A 15,649-nucleotide genomic window follows, 5' to 3' on the forward strand; every position below is an offset into this window, starting at 1 on the left:
TTATAATTGTGGAATGCAGTATCACAGGCTTTCAAATCTGCTATGGAAATATCTATTCACCTAGAAGTACAGCTCCTAATAGTGCAGCCCACATGACTATAACTCTTCAAACTGTTCCCACTTTGTTGCTATCCTCTGCTTGAACCCCCTTACTATTTTCTTCCTTATATGAGAACTTCTCTACTAAAGCAAACCAAAATTTAATCTTCCCATGGCAGGTACTTAAGGAGGAATGGTAGAAGCAGAATTCATCCTCCTAGCCTCAGTCAAATGTTAGGAACATCTTGAAATAAAAGTTCCACACTATGGTAACTCTGATTCTTTTTCAAGTTTTCTATTTAGGCTGTTGATTTTTAGTTTTACCATAACATGAATTAGATATCATGTTTTGTTGTTGTTCTGTTTTGTTTTGTTTTACTGCACATATATAGCAATTCTATTCATTTATCAGAATTCTGCAAAAATTAACAGCAGTAAAGGAATTGTAAAAATAATTGTTATCTTTGGATTGTGAGAACAGAGAACAGTGGACACTGTAAACAGTAACTGTCTTGGCAGCATTTTTCAGAAGAATAAAGTAAGAAAAGGAATGAAGAGAAAGTCTGTTGACCTTTCAAAGTAATCAAAGCAATTCATGAAGCAAACAGGTCCCTCCAGGAAGTCAAAAATCAATTTCCATACTCTAGTAATGATAAAGAGCAGTTAGAAATAAATTAATGAACATGTTTTTGCCAAATATGTCTTATATGAAATGTGACAAATGAAGGCAGATGTCCTATAACTAGTAATCCTGATTGTGAGTCCCAGTTGTTTGTTTAAAATAATATATCTTGTTACTGACTAGAGATGTCTATATATGCATACTATATCTCCCAAATGTAAGAAGAATCATCAACTGTATTTCTGGGGTAAAATGGACAAAATATTGATGCAGTCCTGAGAACAAAGACTTGGGGGTGCTGGTAGCTGAGAAGCTCAACAAGAGCCAGCAATGTGTGCTTACAGCCCAGAAAGCCAAATGCATCCTGGGCTGCATCAAAAGCATGGCCAGCAAATCGAGGGAGGTGATTCTCTCTCTCTACCCTGCTCTCATGAGACCCCACCACAAGTGCTGTGTTCAGCTCTTGGATCCCCAACATGAGAAAGACACAGACATTTTGAAATGAGTCCAGAGGACAGCAATGAGGATGATCAGAAGTGCGTCTCCTATGGAGACATCTCCTAAGGAGAGTGCATCTCCTATGAAAACAGGATGAGAGAGGGTTTTTTTTGTTTTGTTTTGTGTTTTTTTTTTTTTTTTTTTTTTTTTTTCTGTCTAGACAATAGAAGTCTCCAGGAAGACCTTATAGTGTCCTTCCTGTATGCAAAGAGGGTCTACAGGAAAGCTGGGGAGGGACCCTTTGTCAGGGAATATAGTGATGGGACAAGAAGTAATGGTTTTAAACAAACAGAAAAAAAAAAAAAAAAAAAAAAAAAAAAAGGTAGATTAGATATTGGGAAGATGAGATATTGGGAAGATGAGATATTGGGAAGATTAGATATTGGGTAGATATTGGGTAGATAGATATTGGGTAGATTAGATATTGGGAAGAAGTTCTTTACTCTGAGGGTCACGAGTCACTGGAACAGATTTTTCAAAGGAGTTGTGGATGCCCCATCCCTGGAAGTGTTCAAGGTCAGGCTTTATGTGTTTTTTGAGCAACTTGGTCTAGTGGGAGATGCTCCTTTCCATGGCAGAGGTTTGAAACTAGATTAAACTTGAAGGTCCCTTCCAACCCACAGCATTCTATGAGTCTGTGATTCTATAATGCTATGAACATGACCACTGTCATCTCCTACAGTCCTCAGACATCTCACTGGAAGTCTTATTGCCTTTTTCCACTTAGAGATATGCCAAAAAAAAAAAAAAAAAAAAAAAAAAAAGCTGAATCTTCCCAAAGCAGAAAAGACATTGGAGGATTTAATGCCCTTGCTCTGAGGGATTTTAATACCTATGAATGCTCATAGCCCACAGAAGTTTGATAAGTTCACTCTGAAATCAAAGTCTATTTTGAAACACTTAAAACTATCCATAAAAAATAATAATAAAATAATAATAATAATAATAATAATAATAAAAGACTTAATTCTGCCTCTACTTGTCAATATATGTAGTCCTGAATGGGTATAAACCAGAAGAGCTCCACTAATGTAAAAGAAATTAGGCCAGTTTATGCCAGATGAGAATCTGCCTTAAGGACTCTGAAATGGCAGACCCAGGTCTCATAGCATTCAGTTCAAAAAGTAGCACAGGAAAGTAGTGTTTTCACACAAACTCCTCAGAGCCTTCTGTTTTGAATTTAACTTAAGATGGTGGAGCAAAGCAACCTTCTTCCCTTGGGTCTGCTGTTTTGACACTCATTGGGCTCATTCAGTGAACCATTTTCACCAGAAAAATGTTGTTTTTGTCTGTTCTCTGCCTCAGAATTAGGGCCCATGAGCAAGTCAGCAAGATGCAGATTCTCACAGACATTTTAGGTACTGTCCTCAAATTAGTACTTCAGTTAACTTTCAGCAAAAGCCACATGGTTGGGTTTCACCTAATATACTTGCTTGCTCTCACAACAAACAAACAAAAATGCTACGCCATTCAAGATGTCAAAGTCTCTGTTGTCCCAGGCCAGTGGCAGATCTCTTGAGCTACATTCCTTATTAAGTAACACAATGACTGGGAGCTTTGAAAGGTTATGCTAGCAATCCTTAGAAACTTGCATATTCTGTGACAAAGGACATATTGCAGACATTTATTAATCCCTGAGCTGAAGTGACATAGAAGTTACATGCAGCCTGATGAAATGTATAACACCCAACTGACTCACATGGCTAATACCAGTTCTAAACTTAGCCATAGTCAGAATTGTAATTAAGAACATATACATTTAGGGAATAGAATAATCTACTATTCAAGTCCAAATAGCTTTGTGAAGCATTACTGCTGAACTGAATTTACCACTGACTGATAATTTTTTCACCATCCCAAATTCTATGTCAGAAGATATTCTGGCTGTTATAGATAGATAGATATTAAGCGGTAGATAAAAATAAAGATATGGATTAAGACATTATGATTATAAAACATTATTATTTAAAAAACTTATATCTGTTATACACATGTGATGTGGTTCTGCTGAAGGGGGAAATATTTTTTTTGAGTTATAGCCAGGAAAAAAAAAGCATAAAGAATAGAGGTAATGCACATTTTTCAAATAACAATTTAAACATAAAAAATGTTCAAGTTAGAGTCACATGAAAGTTTAGACTAATCTTCAGATGCATTTTAGACTTGTATGTACAGCAGTTTTATGTTAAAAGTTGAAATACATACTCCAGACATGCAACATATCTCAGGGTTAAAAAATAAATAAACAAAGATGAATGCAAATAAAAGAAAAAGAACCAACACTTGAATCTTCTTCCAGAATGATGAGAAAAATTGATATGTTAGAACCATTGTAAAAGTTACCCAAAGTATAAGAAGAACTTATTAACAAAAGAGAAAGCAGAGAGCCCCAGCGGTTTGGGGGATGAAAAGAGGCATTTATTTATTTCCAAACAAAATCTCAGGTCTTCTTGTGCCTGGGAGGGAGTTCAAAAGTTTTGAACTTTTATTGCACTCTGCACACTACTAAACAATTTCTCTATGAAAGAAACCTCCAAGAAGAACAGACTTTCAACAATTCGAAAGAAGAAATCCATCTTGCTGAGAGGGCATGCTTCATGGGTATATCACAGTTATTTGTCCAGGTGAAAGTTTTTCAGCTACTTCTGCTAACCAAAGATGATTTGAGAACAAGGAATAAATACGTTTGGTTTCAGTCTCTGCAACAGTATCTTCCCAATAGTCAGTATCTGCAGGAGGAAAGCAACCAGACTTAGGTAATGCAAAAAGCTATAGAAAGTATCAAGATAAAATCATTAGGCTCCACACTGGATACAGAATAATGGCTTAGATTCAAGTGAAAAATGCACCATTATTTCAGCGTTTCTTTCAGAGCTGTTAATATTAATTGACGACAGTCAATTAAAGCACCATGAGTGGTTTTCCTGCTGGAAAGGTCTCCTTCATCAATTTGTTGCATAATGAAACATCCTAGAGGAAAACAGTATTGCTTCCCCTCTTACAGTTCTTGCAAATTATATTTTTATGGAAGGCTTTATTCTCTTCAGAAAAATAGGTCAGCTCCGCTGCAGTAATGTACACGGTGCGAGGACTACCTTTCTGCTTGCAATGAATACAATAAAGGTAACAACCACTTCATGCTGGGCATTCTGATATGCAACTAATTCAACTGCTCAAATGACTATTTTCAATTGACAGATTTCCCCTGATCTCAGAGTTGAACAGAGGCCTAAATACTTAAACCTTTTTCTAATTCCGATCTCCCACTGTGAAAATATAGGCCAAAAATATCCCTTTCCAGGAGATTAGTACTGGAACTTTACTGGGTTTAAGTTACATTCAAACAAACAATATCCTAAGAAAAACAGTGGCTATTGAATAGTAAACAAGATGTGTTCCAAAGGCATCACATCGTGATTACAATGACTTCAATTTTTCTATAACTTCCAAAATAAATGCATTTTTTTTTATGTATTGGAAAATAAAAATACATGATATATAAGAATAAGTTAAATAGATGGAAATATAAAGAATAAATCAAATAGGTGGAAATAAAAATATAAAATAACAACTGTTTAAAACCAGTATATATATATATAAAAAAAAAAAACAACATATTCCAAAATAGCTTCCTAAGCAGACTCTGTAAGACAAAACATGAAAAGAATAACAATAAAAAGGATTAATCAAAGTAGTTTCAATTAGAGAGACTGAAGAATTTGTTTTCAGCTGGGTCTGAAAGGGAGCGAGAAGTACTCTGACCATAAACGTACACCTCAGCCATGCTACTTTACAAACACATGCCTGACTTAAATCACGTGACCTTAGATTGGTTGTGATTTAAGAGCACCTTTTTTCAATGTGTGTGAAGATGCTTTACTCCATCAGGCAGCCTGAAAGAACAAGGAGGAGGGAGAACCCTACAAACATCTGTCATCCACATTCTGAGAGCTGCAGCACAGGGACCACAAAATCACCTGCTGCTTGTCAGAGAAGGTTGCCCTGTCACTTGTTTTCATGTTCCTCAGCTGTGACTTAACATGAAAAAAGCCACATGAAATCCATTTGAAAAATTCTGAACTGAATCCATGTGAAGTAAAATAAACATTTCTTCCTACGCCCAAATAGAAAAGTCATGGTTTCTATCAAAAGAGATGTCTGTGTGTTAATCTGCAGTGAAAGCTCAGTGCCAGAGCTGGTACCCTTTGAAGTTAAAGGATACTCTCCTGCTGCTTTTATGATGCCCAGATTCCTGACTGAATTGAAAAATAACATGGTAATAGGCTTTCTAATCTTCAGAGAGCTCTCTGTAGATCACTCTCTTGCTCCATTGATTGTAGGAGACATCAAGGTGACTGGGTTAGATGCTTTACTCAAATACTTCAAACAAGCGGAACTGAAAACAGTGGCACCCTACAAGGGCTCCTAATTCTGTTGTGAGTAATTCTCTCAACATGAAGTTCAGCCAGGACAGAATGGCAGATCTGAGCAGAAAAATAGGGAAAGACATCTCAAACTTAAATACCTGAATTTTCCTCTTATTTTTCTACTTGTTTTTTTCTCTACTGAATCGTGTTAGCTTGAATCAAAGTTGATTTTTTTGTCAGCTTTCATAGTATTTTTGCCCTTTTCTTCTTTCTTTCCTGTTCCTGAAGGAGAACAGGAAGGAAAAAAAAAAAAAAAAAAAAAAAAAAAAAAAAATGGATAAAGAGAAGGACTTTAGAAGAGAAAATATTTCATTTTTTCTTTTTCAATTGATTTTAAATTAACTGAATTTGACATATTCATATAAAATATAAAAATGATGAATGTTGCAAAAGTGGCATTTTTATACTCTGATTATCTATTTTTACAGTATGAACTTCTTGATTAAGAATTGTCAGACTACTTAAAGGCACAAGTATTAGAAGTCCCTACAATCTGGCATCCTGAGCCATAATCTTTCAGAGCAGCATACAGAGATCAATTTTGAGCAGTAGAGCATCTCCGGTATAATATAGTAGTGTATGTAATACAAGCTAGGATAACACAGAGTAAGAGATTAATATTCTGCATCATACTGTGCTCTGTTATTTTTATCCTGCTGTTTCTTTCAACTCACCGTCTCATGACTCACACTGGAATTTCTCTCTCAGTCCTGTGGCTCATTGGTGTGTTATGGAAGACAATGCTGTGGAAAGCCATCCGGAGACCTGCACTACTGCATGAGCTCCAGGCCACACTGAAAAACACAGAGACAACATTATTTACTGATTTATCATGCAACTACTCTGACTTGTGCAGTTTCTCTAGCAATCAGTCTTCAGTATTTGTGAAGGTTGATGTTCTTCCTGTTCTTATTGCCTTGGCGATGTCCCTGGATATGAAAATGGTTAAAAAGTTACTGATAGTCATAAGGAAAACTGACACTGTACAAAACCTTTAGAAAAATTACTGGCCTCCTCCTGTGAGGTGTTGAGGGGCCCTTTTGAGACATGTTAATAAAATGTAGTATCAATAAAATAGCTGTTCCTTACACATTTCTAGACTAGCTTTATCACCTTAGGACATGATCTTAGATGCCACAATAGATAGACCATCAAGGATTTTTGCTTCATGAACCCAAAATAGAGTTACTTGATATGGAATGGATGTCATGTTACCTGATATGGAATTGGATGTCATCTACCTTGATTTTAGCAAGGCTTTCGATACTGTCTTCCATGACATCCTGCTAGCAAAGCTGAGAAAGTGTGGGATAGATGAGTGGACAGTAAGTTGGGTTGAGAACTGGCTGACTGGCCAAGCTCAGAGAGTGGTGATCAGCGGCACAGAGTCCGGCTGGAGGCCTGTGACTAGCGGTGTTCCCCAGGAGTCGGTGCTGGGTCCGGTCTTGTTCAGCATCTTCATCGATGACCTTGATGAGGGAATAGTGTCTGCCCTCAGCAAGTACACTGATGACACAAAGCTGGGAGGAGTGGCTGACATGCCAGAAGGCTGTGCTGCCATTCAGTAAGACCTGGACCAGCTGGAGAGATGGGCAGAAGAAACCAGATGAGGTTTAATAAGAGCAAGTGTAGATTCCTACACCTGGGAAGGAACAACCAGAAGTATCAGTACAGGCTGGGGGATGACCTGCTGGAGAGGAGCTCTGAGGAGGAGGACCTGGGGGTCCTGGTGGACGACAGGTTGACCATGAGCCAGCAGTGTGCCCTCATGTCCAAGAGGGCCAATGGGATCCTGGCATGCATTAAAAGGAGCGTGGCCAGCAGGTCAAGGGAGGTGATCCTTCCCCTCTACTCTGCCCTGGTCAGGCCTCACCTGGAGTACTGTGTCCAGTTCTGGGCTCCCTGGTACAAAAAAGACAGGCATCTCCTGGAAAGAGTCCAGCGGAGGGCCACAAAGATGACACAGGGTCTGGAGCATCTTCCCTATGAAGAAAGGTTGAGAGACCTTGGTCTGTTAGCCTGGAGAAAATAAGACTGAGGGGGGAGCTCATCAATGTGTATAAATACCTGAAGTGTGCGAGACAGAGGGATTTGGCCAACCTCTTTTCAGTGGTTTGTGGGGACAGGACAAGGGGTAATGGCTACAGGATCACAGGAAGTTCTGCACCAACATGCAAAAGAACTTCACAGTGAGGGTGTCGTAGCACTGGAGCAAACTGCCCAGGGAGGTTGTGGGATCTCCTTCTCTGGAGAAGGAGAGGCCCGTCTGGACGCCTACCTGGGAAGCCTGCTCTGAGGATCCTACTTTGCAGGGGGGTTGGACCTGATGATCTTTCAAGGTCCCTTTCAACCCCTACAGTTCTGTGATTCTGTGATTCTGTGAATAGTGAGAGCCATCCCTCACCAGCAGACTTGCGATGAAGGCCAGGTCATAAGAGGAATTAGATGCTTAAATCCTTAGCAATTGCATGCTTAGGTACTGTGATACAAAATCCCATGTCGGTCTGCTGCAGTACAAACCTGTACTCACACTTCTTAAGGGACTCATCTTCTCAAGTCCTAGACTCTGGATTCAGTTTAAATCCAAAAAAAAAAAACAAAAAACTAGACATGAGTCTGAGTATTATCAAATTCCAGAAATGAATCATAGGAAACATAGTTTTCTAGGCTATTTCTATTCTATTCTATTCTATTCTATTCTATTCTATTCTATTCTATTCTATTCTATTCTATTCTATTCTATTCTATTCTATTCTAAATTTCTTTATGTCTCTATTGTGTGTTAGAGACCTTTTTTGAGAATCCCATTTCCCTCCTTTGTCCATCTGTATCAGAACTTTCAACTCCATTTTCCGGAGAGCATTTTCTAACCAAACAGAAGCCAAGATCAGACAGGGTTCACTTTTTATTATTATTATTATTATTATTATTATTATTATTATTATTATTATTATTTGGAAACTCCCTAGGTTAGAGGGAATACCTCAATACCATGTGAATTAGCAATTGGATACCATGTATTCCTTCAAAAATATTACAAATCTAAGGCTAGAAAGTGATCTTTTCTCCTTTTTCATTAGGAGAAGTCAAAGAAGCATTGTCAATGGAATATCTGCATCCTGCCAAAAAATGGCATTTGTACGGGGAAAGGGAAATAATATCCTAACTCAGGGCTGAGAATTCCACTCAGTAGCAATATTTGTCTCACACAGTTCCAGGAGCAGTGAGGTCTTCAAGGACTTTAGCATGTATCTAGTCAAAGTATTCTACCTTTTTGCTGAGATGGTAGGTAGGAATGGCTTGGATCTGGGGTAAGGTTAGCAGAGGGATCATTTGTGCTACAGTGCATTATTCCAGCTTTCACAGACAAATCTGCCAAAAGGTCTCAACTAGCCCTTTATCTATCCCTTTTAAATCACGTGGCCTCCTGCTTTTCCACTCTGTCAGATCTTGTTTTGCAGGTAACAAAACGAACAAAATAAAAATATGTTTTATTCCTATCACTGTTTTGTTCCCCAAATTCATCTCGAGGCAAAATTCTTATACTGTCACCTCAATTCAAGTCCTATATGTGGATTTCTGATGGTGACTCAGAGACATGGCAACAAATCTTTTGTTGGTAGCCTAAGACAGCACAGACACTTTGCTGCTCAGCATCCAGATGCCAGCTCAAGTCACCCATCACATCCTCTGCTCTCTCCTCTTATCCATTCCCAATGTAGCTGTCTGCCTGGAGGGAAGAGGATGTGTGTGAGAAATAACTAAGACTGAAGGCTTGCACATCCTCACCACATTCAAATCTTAGGTCTTCCATGAAGACAAAGGACAGAAGCTTCCCTCAGTCCACTCACAATCTAGAAATGTGACCCCAGCATACCAGTCATGTCATTTCTCTTGGGTAATTCCTCCAGCTGGAGGACAATCCATGCTAAAGCCTGAGGAGGATGTGATTAGTGACCTGAAATGAAGCCTGGGAAAACTGGAGTAGAAACTTCCACTAGAGTAGCACCTCAGGAAAACAAATGCTCTTGCAGTTTAATAGATGATTACAACAACAACATAAACCACCCGCTACAGGGAATTGGAGCAGCCAGATAAAAGCTTGTTAAAGCAGCAGTGTCCTGCTGTGAGCAGCTGTGGGCTTTCTGTTCAATAGGCAGGCTCCTTGGTACTTCTGACTTAAAAGTTTTTGCTTGTCAAACATCAACAATATTTTCAAGTAGTGCTGAGCTGCAGTCTTGAATCTGTCCTGAATCTGTATTTGTTTGAGCTACTCTAAGATGACTATATGAAATAAATGGGGCTTTTAAAATATCTTAGTTTTCAGGTATGTCCTATCATCTGAGAGGCAAAAATGTCCAGAAAAACAATTGCTCAAAACAGCTGGGAAATCACCTCTAAACAGGAACTATTCATTCACATCAGGCTGGTACTGTGTTGCTGCCCTTCCTTGCGCATGTCTCATACAGGTGATCCAAACACAAGGGATGGAAGTTGCAGAGGCACAGTCCAGTGTGCTCACTGGTAGTTAACAAGCTACTTTTATTATTATTATTTATTTTTTTTTTCTTTTTTGAGGATGTTAGGCCTTGAAAGAGATATGCAGTATGGAAACATGCCTATTTCAATTCAGAGTTCTCTGGGAAAGGTTCTCAGATGGGACACTAGGTCTTTACCAGACCTTGCAGACAATATCTTGCAGTTCCTTCCTCAAAAAAGCTTGTCCCACAACATGTCTCTGTGGTAGCTGCTTGTACATGATTGATGAAATTATGTAAGGGCACTGTAGGTTGAAAGACTGTATCCTGGATGGTAACTGTAAAATTGTACAATTGTTTCTGGGCCAGTCTAAACATGATACTAACTAAAACTATGAAAAGAATGTCTCACTCCTTGTGACTTCCCAGGGTAACAGCAAACACTCTCAAACATACACAAAAGAGAAATTAAAAGGGAAGATTCCTGTGTCTTACCACATTCCCAGATGCAGTAGCCAGGTATAGCCAAATGAAGCTTAAAGGTTGATCTACACTATTCTTTGATATGTGCTAGGCACTAGATGTGATTAACTGGGGGAGGTTTGAGGGGAGAAGGAGATGGAAGGGATAAGAATGAAAAAGCAGATTTAGAAGATATCCTCTTGGGATTTTAAACAGCCATTTCAAACTCTAAGATGTCAGTATTCTAATGAGAAACTTGAAGCTGAGTCTCTAATGTTGGTTATAGTCCCAAGTCACTCACACTGATTTGGTATGCTATTCTCCTTTCATCTCACATGAAAAAACAAATGGTTTAGTTAATGGAGGAAGGAAACTGGGTAGGCATTACAATACGCAGTCAACTCTACTATGGGTCATATAGGATTTCAATCAACCAGCTGTCAAATAGAGCAAACCACAATTTTTCCTCACTACTACAAACCTTCAGGAGATTTCATTCATCTTTGATGGCTTGGGATGTCAAGACCAACCCTCTTCCTCTTCCTGCTCACTAAATGAAAAGGTGAGTGAGGCTCTATTCTGTGACAGATGGTGGGTGTCACTATGGGCTTCAAGTTTATATGTTCACATCCTCATGTAACAAAATGTCTTCTGGCACTGTTAATCTAGAAAGGTATGCAAATATTTTTCTTTTCTGGACTCATCCCATTTTAATCCTACATGTAGCAATTTTCAACCTTATCTGCTAGCAGATTTCCCATACTTATTTTAAAAAGATTTTTAGTACATGCATCCCCTCTAAATGCATCTTGACTGCACATGGAGACCACCATTGGATATAAACATTAGCAGGCACTGAAAATAACACAGAAGGAGATTAGTTCCTTGCTTGGTGCATCTCTGGAAAGCACTTCAAGTAATTGATGCAAGACTAAAGCTGCCAGGATGAAACTGAATCTTTAAAGTGTAAGAATTTTGCCTTGAATATGAGGTGAAAAAAAATATATGAGGAAAAAAAAATATGAGGAAAAAAAAAAAAATGCTACTTGATATTTTGGCATTAGAAGCATGTGAGATATTTCTCCATCTTACAAAGAGCTTTTGTCCTAAGAGGAAATGTTTATAGTTTGCTTTTTCAAGTACCTACAAGTAAGTTTTGGATTTACCAGTATTAACTGATTCATGCAACTTTTATAGTTACTCTGTCCACAAATGATTTAGTTGCCAATCTCACTGTATTTTAAGTACGATCAGCACCAGATGGAGAGCAAATAGACCTGCTTATTAAGGGATTTTATAAAAAGTGTAATTCAGCAAATATACCTCTGAAACACAATACTGATGTGCAAGAGTCTAATAATCTTTCCTAAGAAACTACCTGATGCTACAGTAACTGGATTCAAGTTATTGACAGAGATAATCAGTTTCTCTCTTTGAAAGGATCATCAGTATCATCTCTTCTGTCTGAAACAGAATGCTGAGTTCAGTTCAGATCCCTGGGAATTCAGTGGCACAGCTAAAAGGATCTTGAAGAGAATCAGGACTGGGCCTATTGTTTTTGAGACAGTAACTGGTAATTATGTAAACTGCACACTTTAACTGCCACAATAAGGGTCAGATTAGCTTTTCATTTTCATGCATGCTATTTAATTAAATTAGCCCTGATATGTTCATCAATATGAGAGCGATCATCCTGAGGAATCGCTTTTCCTCTCTCCCTGCTTTTGCCCAGTCTATGTGAGGGTATACTTCTCTGTGAACTGGGAATGAAGACCAGGAACATAATAATATCAGAAAAAAAAGTAAAGAGTCTGCTGAAACAATACCATCTACGTCAACACTAAGAAGTATTGGGCAGGTTTCTGGTCCTAAAGCTACCAGCTGCCTATCTGCAAAGGCAAATTCAGGCTGGCAAGGCAATGTTGTGTCTGACAGAATATAACTTCAACAGGTGTTGCTAGAGCCTGTAGGAGGTGTTGTCTCTCTGAGCCTCACAGAGGCTGTCAAAATTAGCAGGACAGCATGATAAGGCAGTCTCACTAAAATCTTTGCTAGTTGTTCAAAGAACCATGCCATTCACAAATTGAAAAAGAGCAAAGGATGAAACCATCTTTCAGCAGAGTCTCACACACCCACAGCCAAGACACACAGATTTACTTTCACTGCAACACTTGAACATCTCCTGAGAAATAAGATTATTGAGCTCCAAATGGCCAACAGACCCAGTCAGTGCTCAGTGGAGTCCTTTATCACTCATTGTTGCTCCTCATAACTTAGAGCACTCATCAACCTAGTTCGACCTCATGAAATCTACAGAAACAAGTAAGTCTAAACTTCTAGATCCCAGTCGATCATGACATCCTATGTTGTATTCAGGGGACAATCTTACAGTGAATGCAGCAGTCATTTGTTGAATGTCCACTGTCACTGACACATCTCTTGTCATCATTAGTCCATGATGATCTTTTCTCACTGAATATTTACATTTCCTCTGGAGAGGTAGAAGTGAAATAAAGTAGCACCCCAGCCCCCCCCCCCCTCGTTCCCCCAAAAAAATATCTGTTTAAATTCTGAAAAAAAAAAAAAAAAAGTCTAGGACACTTCTGCTCATGTCTATGCAAGCAGTTTAAAGACAAGATAGCCAGAACGTTGAACAGAAGCATTCAAATCTGAATACGCCCAACTCTCACAACAGTGAACATCCAAAAGACCTGGCAGCAACCACTTTGGGTCAGTACTCCTCTTCAGTTGCTGAGACAGACTACCAGTGAATACACAGTCTTTAGTATCTGCTAAGTGAAGGTTTCTGATCACTATGCTAGCTGCAGTCAAAGCTATGAAGATGCCAGGGTGCACATGGAAAATAAAATGAAGCTGAAAATGTCATGCCGCCTTTACATTAAGTAGTCGATCAGCCCCACTGGGGTCCTGTGAACAGATTTAGATGCTGGACTTCAAAACATATTAAAAAGCTTCCAGAAAATATGCTAAAGATCCAGGGCCTCGATCAACTGTCATATATAAAGTTGTAGAAGAGACTGGGTTATTTACTTCATAAAGGATATAAATAAGACTTTCAGCAAAATGTATGTTATTGAGAACAAAGTAAATCAGATAGACTAAGACATTTTGTTCACTGAGAAAAAAAATCAATAAAATATATGTCAGCAAGTTTAAAAACAGGAAAAGGAAATATGTTTTTACAAGGCATGCAATTAAGCCATGGAATTAGTGACACAGGAAATTGTACAGGGAAAATATTTAATTGTATTCCAAAGGGACAGGACATTTAAGGGAATATCCAGATTATCCACAGTTATAAGTTATAGACAATAAAAATAAATAGACAATAAAAAACATGGAATAGATGGCTATTCCAGCTATCTTTTCAAATCCTTAGTATTAGTGTGGCTGTGATGCTATACAATGTCTTTAAACATCACTTTGTTACTTATAACTCCTCAGATAAGTTTTCTTAAGGAAACCCCCAAGTCCCATTTGCCTCAAATTCCTCCTGCCTTCTATAGCTCCATTTTATCCAGGTTAAACATTATGCACTGACAGTGACACTCAGCCTTATATAGTTCCATGTGATGCCTTTCTGAAGATCACAGAACCAGACTGAATCATAATTTAAGTTCAGAGATGACAGTGAATAATAATTATCTCATCCCTAACCTTTTGCAAACTGCTGTCTCTGTGATTATTTTTTTCACTATTTCTGAGCCAGGTGCAGACTCACTGCTATTCCGTCCAACTGATAATAGGAAAGTTTACTGAAAGCAGCAGCAGTTTTATTGCTTTTTTATTTTTATTATTTTTACTATTATTTTTATTGCTTAAACCCGTATTTGTTGAAGCCAGTAGCAAAATTTCCATTCAATTCTGTAGTAGAGGATCACACCTTCCAAGTCCAGATACAATTCAAATCAATAAAGGTAGAGCAGACATTTCTCTGACCCTAATTCCAGGTCACCAGTCTGTTTTGCAGCTAGGAAGGGTAAAGCATTGTTCATAGCCTCCAGGATCAAGTTACTCTTCATTCAACAGCCAGGAAATTTGATGAGAGCTATGACATATTTGCATATTGTCATTGCACAGGTCATTCTCAATGCTACCTGTACTTCATCCTGGGTCATACTAATTGCATTCAACACCTATAGATGGTAAAAGGAATTTAGGACCTGGGGAAAAAAAAAAAAAAAAAAAAAAAAAAAAAAAAAAAAAAAAAAAAAAAGAACTCGAGGCTCAGTGCATCGTAAAATTATGCCATCTGTTTACAGCAAATTATAAACATGGCATGGCTGTTTTTCAGTCTTTCCAGACTTATCAAATGACTCTTAAAAGTGGGGATTTTCTGCCTAGGAAAAAAGTCATTTTTAGTCTGGTTAGTCCCTGTACAATCATTCTCCTTTAAAATAATAGTTTAAATTTATTTCAGTATTCTGAAGTGGACTAAGTTATATTGAGTCAGACTTACCTTTATTCCAAATGTGATTATTCACAGAGGAACATGTACCACTTCAAGTCATCACACATCAGATCTAGCTATTATTTCATTCTGATTAACTTTTCAAAGTGTTCCCATGTAAATGAAGACTTACAGCTTTAGAAAAAAACTCTCTCTGACATGTTGTCTTTCTCTACAGCAGGAAAATTGTTGTAACATCCTAAGGTCTGAAGACCCATGGTAATGTCCATATCACAGACACTGCATTTTGCCCAGACAAATGTAGCTGTCACCAAAATAGGCCAAAATTCTACAATGGAAACTGCATGATGATTCTCAGAACATGTATATATTTTGGCAATGCCCCAACTTTGCTTCTGTCCCTTCTTATGATTTATAACCTATAGAAGTAACAAAAGGTAAAGCACAACTATTTGGGGATTTGCCTTTTCTTTCTTTCTTTCTTTCTTTCTTTCTTTCTTTCTTTCTTTCTTTCTTTCTTTCTTTCTTTCTTTCTTTCTTTCTTTCTTTCTTTTTTCTTTCTTTCTTTCTTTCTTTCTTTCTTTCTTTCTTTCTTTCTTTCTTTCTTTCTTTCTTTCTTTCTTCCTTTCTTTCTTCCTTTCTTTCTTCCTTTCCTTTCCTTTCCTTTCCTTTCCTTTCCTTTCCTTTCCTT

At 38.0% G+C, this 15,649-nt stretch overlaps 1 protein-coding gene across 3 annotated transcripts in view; it reads right to left on the minus strand.

The window, feature by feature from the left end:
- Positions 1-3,167: 3,167 nt before the first annotated feature.
- The window catches only part of LOC118157568 (potassium voltage-gated channel subfamily A member 5-like), a 31,128-nt gene continuing 18,646 nt past the window's right edge, over positions 3,168-15,649 (minus strand). For 2 of the 3 annotated variants that reach the window (XM_035311969.1, XM_035311976.1), the window contains 2 exons: positions 6,261-6,380; positions 3,168-3,888 (listed from right to left, as the gene is read on the minus strand). The gene's annotated coding sequence lies outside the window, so the exon portion shown is untranslated. Of the gene's footprint in view, positions 3,889-6,260; positions 6,381-13,216; positions 13,267-15,649 lie in introns of those variants that run through there. The other variant, XR_004746680.1, reaches the window with a different exon arrangement.

The sequence above is a fragment of the Oxyura jamaicensis genome, chromosome 1 (assembly GCF_011077185.1).
Source record: "Oxyura jamaicensis isolate SHBP4307 breed ruddy duck chromosome 1, BPBGC_Ojam_1.0, whole genome shotgun sequence".
Lineage (NCBI taxonomy): Eukaryota > Metazoa > Chordata > Aves > Anseriformes > Anatidae > Oxyura > Oxyura jamaicensis.